Consider the following 9,208-nt stretch of genomic DNA (forward strand, 5'->3'; position numbering starts at 1 on the left):
AAGCCAACTTGTCAGTGGTATTCCTGGTCGCTGATGTGATATTTACCTAGAAAGAAAAATGGCCTGTATTGCAAAGAGGAGAAAGTCAGGACTGCAGATGCTGGAGATCAGAGCTGAAAAATGTGTTGCTGGAAAAGCGCAGCAGATCAGGCAGCATCAAAGGAGCAGGAGAATCGACGTTTCGGGCATGAGCCCTTCTTCAGGAATCAGAAGGGCTGAAGAAGGGCTTATGTCCGAAACGTCGATTCTCCTGCTCCTTTGATGCTGCCTGACCTGCTGCGCTTTTCCAGCAACACATTTTTTAGCTCTGTATTGCAACGATACAGACATGAACCGAGTAAAATTGTCCCGTCAGAATTATCGCAGTGAAATTGGGTTTGTTTGTGCACAGGATTGATGAGACCATGCGCGCCTGATTTTAACGCTTTGGCCACATTTGCTCCCTTTAGATATAGACGGATTTTACCTGAAAAGCCAATAGACAAATATTACACTGAATTATTTGTCAGATGTGGGTATTTCGAATAATGTATGGATATTTCGGCCGCTCGCTCATCCTCATTCCCAGTTGATTTGCCAGAACCTTTTCAGATGCTTCTACAATATTGCAGAAACATTTATAACACGGCGGAGGGATTTAAGGCATTCTGTACAATTTGGGAACAAATAGCCTCAGATGAGTTTAACAAGGATCTTTTGTCGGGAGAGTGTTTTGGCGCCTGTTGAAGGTAATCTATCGTACTATTCATGAGTGGGAGGCCAGTGCTAACCACAGACTGGGAGACAGTGCCACCTGCGCCGGTAGAAAGGGCAAAGATAGAGTTACACACACCCCACGGACACACACAGAGACACAGACCCTCACACTCACCCTACAGACACATACACACACCCCACAGACACACACAGGCACACCCACACATCCCACAGACACACACACAGGCACACGCAAGCACACCCACACACGCAGGCACCCCCCCCCCCACACACACACACACAGACACACACGCACCCCACAGACACATACACAGACACACACCCCACAGACACACCCACCCACACACACACCCACAGACACACGCACACACTCCCTACAGGCACACATCCCACACACAGACAGCCACATACCCACATACACACCCTACAGACACACACACACCTTACAGACACACACATAGACACACCACACATCCCACAGGCACACACAGGCACACACACACACAAGCACACCCACACATGCAGGCACCCCCCCCCCAACATACACACATACACAGACACACACGCACCCCACAGACACCTAGACACACCCATCCACACACAGACACACGCACACACTCCCTACAGACACACATTCCACAGACACACATACACAGACACCCACACCAATACCTACCCACAAACATGCGCACACACAGACACACCCACACACATTGACACATACACAGGCACCCATACCTATACACACCCATAAACAGACACACACAGTGCTAACTAGAGCGGGGACCGCGGCTCCTGACATGTTGCAGTTCAGTGAGAGGATAAGGCGTTTGTGTGTGTGTGTCGCATTCATAATGAAATGACCTCTGTAGAAATTTTCTTAACCCAGGAGTGTGCCTGCCGAGCAGTCTGCTCTGAATAAGGGCTCCTGTTCGCGGTGTGCGGAGACCGTGTGCGAAACGGGGTTTTAGAAGAAAGAAACCACCTCCAATCACTAAAATAAACTCTGTGCGGAACGCTGTATATATGGTAATAAATTAAATCCTTAAGTCTGCAGATACTTCCTGCACTACAGAATGCAAAGGGTAGCATTTATAATGGGAATTGTTTATATAAACTTATCGCACAGTAATTTCATCTCCCACCAGTGAAGGCACTGCATCACCATTGACTGAATTAAGATACCTGCATATCTCAAGGGCTTTTCACATCTGTACCATAGTGGCTCAGTGGTTAGCCTCACAGCACCAGGGGCCCGGGTTCAATTCCCGCCTCGGGCAACTGTCTGCGTGGAGTTTGCACATTCTCCCCATGTCTGCGTGGGTTTCCTCCGGGTGCTCCGATTTCCTCCCACAGTCCAAAGATGTGCAGGTCAGGTGAATTGGCCATGCCAAATTGCTCGTAGTGTTAGGTGCAGGGGTAAAATATAGGGGAATAGGTCTGGGTGGGTTGCTCTTCGGAGGGTCGGTGTGGACTTGTTGGGCCGAAGGGCCTGTTTCTACTGTAGGGAATCTAATCTAAACTTAAGAAGAGCAAGATCCCACTAATGGCAACATCGTCCAGATCATTGAAATGTTTTAGAGTAATGTTGACTGAAAACACAAATATTAGTCACGGACATTTGCTCTTCTTCAGATAGGTCTATGAAGCCTTTTATATCCGTTTGAGAGGGCCGACACGGGTCTTAATTTTACATTTCATTCAAAAGTTCCCACTTCCAACAGCACTGAACTCCCTCAGTACTGCATTGGTGTCAGCCTATATTCTTACAATCAGTACCCTGGAGCAGCACTGGATCCAGTAACCTTACAACACAGAAGTGACAGTGCTATGCACTGAGCCATATCTGACAGTGTAATCAGAGTATAACAAGTTTACATAGGCAGTTTACATCGCTATTTATCATAAAAATACAGCAAAGAGCATACCATAACACTTTAGAACAGAGACAGAATTACATCTATATAGTCCAGTCCGATTATGACCTGACTAATACATGCAGACACAAAAGCTGGCTTCCTATGGAATTGAGAGGGTGGTGCTGGGAAAACACAGCACGTTAGGCAACATCCGAGGAGCAGGATTGCTGAGCGAGTCACAGGGAAAATGATTCCAACTCTATGAGTACGAAGTGATAACAACAATGCTGTAACAGGTGTGACATCAGAGATGTTTGTGGTTGTGGCCCGAAGTTTTAACATTCTGGATATAATATCATACTAGTTATAACCCTGCTTCTGAAAATTCGTACCAATATTTTGAGATAACGTTCACTATCACATTTGGCTGCAGCATTACTGCTGGAACAAACGTATTAAGGCAATCTACCATATATTTAGTTTATTCACAAATGATCATTGAAGATTCAGTAAGACTGAACAGGTTTTAAAGCAGATCAATAAAACAAGAAACAATAAAACTCCTGACCTGACAAAGCAGCAGAAACAACAATGCTCTGAACAAAAACAGTAACACCCCCAAACGGGATTGTCAAACAGGATAATATAAAAAAAAACAGGAGTCAGCCATACATTTTCCAAAGTCTGCTTCACCATTTAATAAGATCAGGGCTGACATTCTACCGTAACTCCCTTTTCCTGCTGTCGCTCTAAATCTTCTCATTCCATTAGCAAAAGTCGAAAACAACAAAAGAAATTGGAGCAACTGAAATAGAGATCAATGGTTGGATCAGTGAGCATGCTTCATGTATTCCTGGTGCAACTTAACATCATGCCCCCTATTGGGACCTCTTCCACCATAAGTATCCACGCAATCTGTTGGTTTGTTTTATTCGCTAGGTCTGGGCATTGCTGGCTAGACCAGCATTTAGTGCTCACCCTAACTGCTCAGATGCCAGTTAGAGTTAGCCAAATTGCTGTGGATCTGGAGTCCTGAGGGCAGAGCAGGTAAGGATGGCAGATAAATATTTCCTTCCCTAAATATTGGCCACTAGTGAATCAGCTAGGATTTTCCCATCAATCAACAGTGATTTCATGGTCATAATTAGACTTTTAATTCCAGATTTCTATAAAATTGAAATTTTGTCATGGCAGCATTTGAACCCATGTCCCCAGAACATTACCTATGTCTCTGGATTAATAAACACAAGCCTTCCCTTAAAAAGATCACAAAAAGAAGAAACTCCTGATAGATTTCTGTCTCATCTTCAAATAAGTTACAGGACAGCAGTGGCAATGAAACACAGCCAAAGCCTCACCCACCTCTAAAATTAGCTATTGATAGAAACATAGCTATCACTCTTCTGAATTTCCAGGGAATCCATGCTGAGAACTTAAGTCAGCAACTTTACAGAATCCACTTTACAGAACGTGTGTAACTTAGCTCTTTGTTCATTGATATAACACAAATATTCTGTCAAGGCAGACAGAGAGCATTGCCTCCAATAATATTGATATTTCCTCCTCCCCAACCAATATGCATACCAAAGCTTTTAAGAAAATAACGCAAAACACTTTTTGGTTTCTTTTTCTGCTGTTGGTTGGAGAAAAGGATGTCTGGGAAGTAGATGGTGCATTTCACAATTTCTGAAATAGGTGGAAAAACAATAAACTTGGGAATGATAAGCATGTTCCACTGAGGTTGAACGTAGGATCACTCAGAGTCTACCATGTTTAGCAGGACTGTAGATGTTCAACTCACATGATACCTACAAGTATCACACCAGTCATTCACTGCATTCTATTACTTCTCAACATATCATGTCCGATAGTTTCTATTGCTACAAAAGCTCAGATTCAACTCTGGAGGAAATGGATTGGAAAATTGGAGAGGAGTGAGCCACTTCACCCTTGGAGAAAATAGATTCAATAAGATCATGGCAAATCTTTATTATTGCTCTACCTACCCACTTTGGTACCATAATCCTTGATAGAGGATTATGCTTAAAGGAAAGCTACCAATTTCACTTTTGTAATAGCTGTCAGCCCATTAGTTCACCAGACCATTCTATGGAGGGACTTCCAGATTTCAATTACCCTCAGTGTAAAAAAGTGCTTCTTAATATCAACCCTAAATAACCTAGCCCTAATATTAGCATTACACCTTGTTGTTCTAAACTTCCCCACTAACGGATATAGTTTCTAATTGACTTATCATATCTTTTAATCATCATAAATACCTCAACAGGTGAATTATTTCGTACCAATATTTGTTGATAAACCTCACTTTGGTATTGTGAATTTGCTTCACTGCATGTTGATAAACATGTGGGAAACCAGCCATATATCATCAATTAACAAATTCCCAAGTTCATTTATCTTCCAGACATGTTTCAACACCTGAGAGATGAATAAATAATATTGACATTCTATATTGTTTGGGTTATTGCAACTCAAAACCCTTCAGGATGGCATCCCTTTTCTTCATCACTGGGCAGATGTTCTCTCTGTTCTGATAGATGTCTATAGTTGCACATGAAGAGAGGCTATGTTTGGTTGGTTAGGAGACAAAAACAGCTGTTCAACAAAATCTAAAGGACTGACTTGCATGTGGGAATAGAAAACACTAAAAAATGCATCTGTGAGAATGGTAAAAGCCTCAACCCATCCAATAATGTAAACCAAAAAGTGCAATGAATACTTTAAAACTAAGTGCAGTGGCTCAAATGTCATTTTGGTTACTGTTCTGTTTTTAAAGAGTATAATTTAGTCATACATTTCCAGGAAATGAACAAACCAGAACACCTGAGTATCTATTGCTGACTACATGGAATAGCTACACCTGGAATTCCTCTGGATTTCACAGAAACCCGAATATTAGGATAGTCATGCTGATTAATAAAGAGGTTTCCAAGCTTTCCCCTGTGAAGAATGAACTTACCATCCAGTTGTGTACCTAAATATCCATTAGACCATAAAACCATCGATGGGTCATCACAGGTCCAGCTACTGGAAACCCTAAGATAACGAACAAGAGGTTTCTATTGATAACAGGTACATTTTGTACAGGACCCAGAGAATTTTCTGTAGTTTTCCCAATTGTCCTCTGTCTTTGAGATTAGCATGATTATTTCCAATATAAAATATTCTGATATTTTGAACATATCTGTTTTGAGGGATTCAGAGACATCTAAGATTGTGTGCAAATCCTTTAGTCAACAAAATAGCTTGAGTGGGATTATTTTGGCTGGCTCTGGAACATGGTCATTGAAACGTCATGTATAAACACCTCCATTAATAACAATTTACTTTTGAAGGATAGATCTGAATGTTGGGTAGGTGCCTTCATTTAGGAGTCATGTCAGAATAGTCATTGACTTGAAATAACTTGTATAGGGAATTTCCATGCTGGACAGAGGCACATTGGTAGATCCAGCTGGATTCAAATTAGACATTAATTTTGTTTACTCATTTTTTTGATAGTGTTTCAGAATGACTTCACTATTACTCAAGTGGTTCTGTTTGAGTTTCAGAGCAGGGCATGGGACTGGCGGATTTAACCCTGTCACAGCCCTCAATTCTCATAGTGAACAAGAATAACCATATAATTTTATGGTGCAGTTCTGTTGATGGATTTAGCCAAAGAAATATTGGCCTTTGTAACACCTGATGGACTTTATTAATGCAAAGCCATGCCATTTGGAATAAGGAATGTATCAATAATATTCCAACAATTAACCAATGAAGAAATTTAAAAAAACTATGTTACTGTGTTTTTTCCATCAACAGTTTTGTTTTTTTCAGCCAAACTTGGGAATAACGTTTCATTATTTATCTAAACTGTTTGAATAGCTGCAAATATTTGGTTGTAAATCTGACTAACAGTAAATTTCCTAAAGTAAAGGTGACTTATCCAGGTTATTCTGCAGGACAAGGCCAAATAGCACCGAGAGAACTTAAAGCAAGGCTATTTTGGATTTTCCGTGTCTGAAACAAAACATGAAACTCATGTCATGTTGGTATGAGTGAAGTTTATCGCAAGTCTGTTCCAAACTTCAGCACTGTCTTTGCAGCTTTAGTGGTTTTTCTGATTTTGGTGAAAGATCATGCCTGAAAAATTAATTTAACCAGTCCTCAAATCTTGAAATGGGTATGAATCTACTTTGGTTTCCACATAGACTTTGCAATATTCAACAGAAAATCTTTATTGGCATTATCACAGTAGGTGAGTTCCAGCTATTATGATTTGGTTTAATCATGTCATTGCCCATCATGAACTTAATTTCTTCTCTCACTTGAGCTAATCGCTCTGAATTGAGCCTATAAGGATATTGTTTTATAGATAACACACCTTCCAGATTAATTCCACCAAATGGATTTATGATTTTGTAATAGCCATTGTAAGTTACTTCTGTAACTTTCTGGAAGATAAAATATACTATCTAAACTTCTGAGCACCTCCATATTTTCCAATCTGATTGCTAGGGGGTCAGCTCTTGAAATTTAAATTGCTTATTCATTTAGTAATTGTTCTGACATTTCCATTTCATTCCTTATTTCTTTCATTACCATAAATAAATGTTTCCCCTGACCTTCATCATTATCAAAATAGCACTTCAACAAATTAATACGACAAATTCATCAATCCTTTTCCCTGACTGGAGGATTCACCACGCAATTTACATAATTAAGTTTCATTTGGACTTAATAACGTACAGTGAATCGTGTGTTTAATAGCTCCCCAGAGACAGAAGCAATACTAATACGTTGCCTACAACAACAGACATTTAAACTTTGGCCCTTTTAATCTGCTCTAGTTTTCATTGTTTGTTGAGCACCCTTCAAAGGTTTTTAAGTTATCTCACATACTTAAGTTAGTTTCTCTTGAAGATTTACGACAAAGATTGGAAGCGTTGTTTCTGAGTTTTGCTTTAGCGATTATTTAAAATTTATTGAACTGGTCCTCTCATCTCATGTCCATATACCAGTTCAAAAGGACAAAATCCTGTGGACTCATTAGGATCATTGCTCACAGAAAATCATAATAAAGTAATTCCTTTATCCCAATCATTAGAACATTCTTGACAATAAGATTTAATTATGGTTATCAAAGGTTGATGTCATCTTTCCAATAGACTTTGAGATTGTGGGTGATTAGCAGAAAGTATAAGCTTTTTTAATTCCCAACATCAAATTTGAAAGTTGATCTGATTATATTTATTTGGTAATTTATTTATTGAAAAAATGTTTTGCAATAACTGTTTCCTTAAGGCATCACATTAGGAAATCTTCATAAACAATAGACAATTATTAAAAAATATTGACTTGTATTCCTGGCTTTAGATAGGGGTCTCACACAAGCTATTAAGGCCCTGCTAAACAGTTCTTCAAAAGCTAGCATTGGAACTAAAGGCGCCAGCTTAATTGAGGGTTGGGGTTTTCCTTCTACCTGACATGAATGACATGTCTGGCAAAACGTGACTACACTTTAATGTAACCCTGGTCAATAAAAATGTTTTAATATTTTACCCTGTATTTTCTGAAGAACCAAGAAATCTTTCAATGGGATTTTAAGAGCCACTTGTTAAATTTTGTAATGATAATTAAATGTTCAAATTATCAATTGATATTCGAGGTTGTCTTTAATTTTTCATTAATACTTTGTCTTTCAAGTAATAACACTAAGACATTGTTTCTGATTCAATTTCTGAGTAGGTTATTTGGTATAACTCTTTCAATTCTAAATTGCTTGTTGCATTTCTATGAAAGAAGATATCAGCCTCAATCTCATTCCGTAGTCCTTTTTAGTTAAATTATTAAAGATTGTATCTAGTAACTCAATTTCCAATTCACTTTGTTGACTTCACTGCTTCTTGTCTTATTCCATGAGCCTGAGATCTAAAATATTAAAACACTTAAAATAACATTTGAAAACAATCCAGGATGTTTTTCCTGTAATATTTCAGTTTGTTTTACCTCCACTGGTTGTGCCATCACCCTTGGTGAGGCCAATATTCTTGTCAGGTCTGTCCTCTAAAACTTGTATATCTTGTATTCACAGGTTTTCTGTTCCTCCCATTTCCTTGGAGATACCCATAGGACCATTGCTACACCTGTAATTGTGTGAGATATCATAGTATCTACCAGAACTGCTGTTCTCTGATCCTTAATATTTGATGCTCATCTAAATAAGTTTTTTTAAGTTTGCAGGAATGCTATTTCCATGATCATTATTTCCTATGTATTCTCAAAATTTTCTTCTAGTTTATGTAATTAAAACCATTGTTCCCACTCCATTACTTTGTAAATTCTACGATGTCCAATTGGGTTTCTTTCTTGTTTAATTTATAACATCAAGGAACAAGCTCATACAAACTGTGCATTGCCTTTTTGACAGCTTTGTACTCTGTTTCTAATTGTTCTTCAGACAAATTGATATCCATAGTCTTAGCTGTACTACTCTGTGAGATTAAAGCTCAAACCTTTTGGCCACTTAACCTGGACAGCTACCTTCTTAAATGAGGCAAAATAACTTTTGAATCGACCCTCAGTAAATTTAGACGCTAAGCATAGGTTCTTAAATAAATCATATC

Source organism: Chiloscyllium punctatum, chromosome 5 (assembly GCF_047496795.1).
Source record: "Chiloscyllium punctatum isolate Juve2018m chromosome 5, sChiPun1.3, whole genome shotgun sequence".
NCBI lineage: Eukaryota > Metazoa > Chordata > Chondrichthyes > Orectolobiformes > Hemiscylliidae > Chiloscyllium > Chiloscyllium punctatum.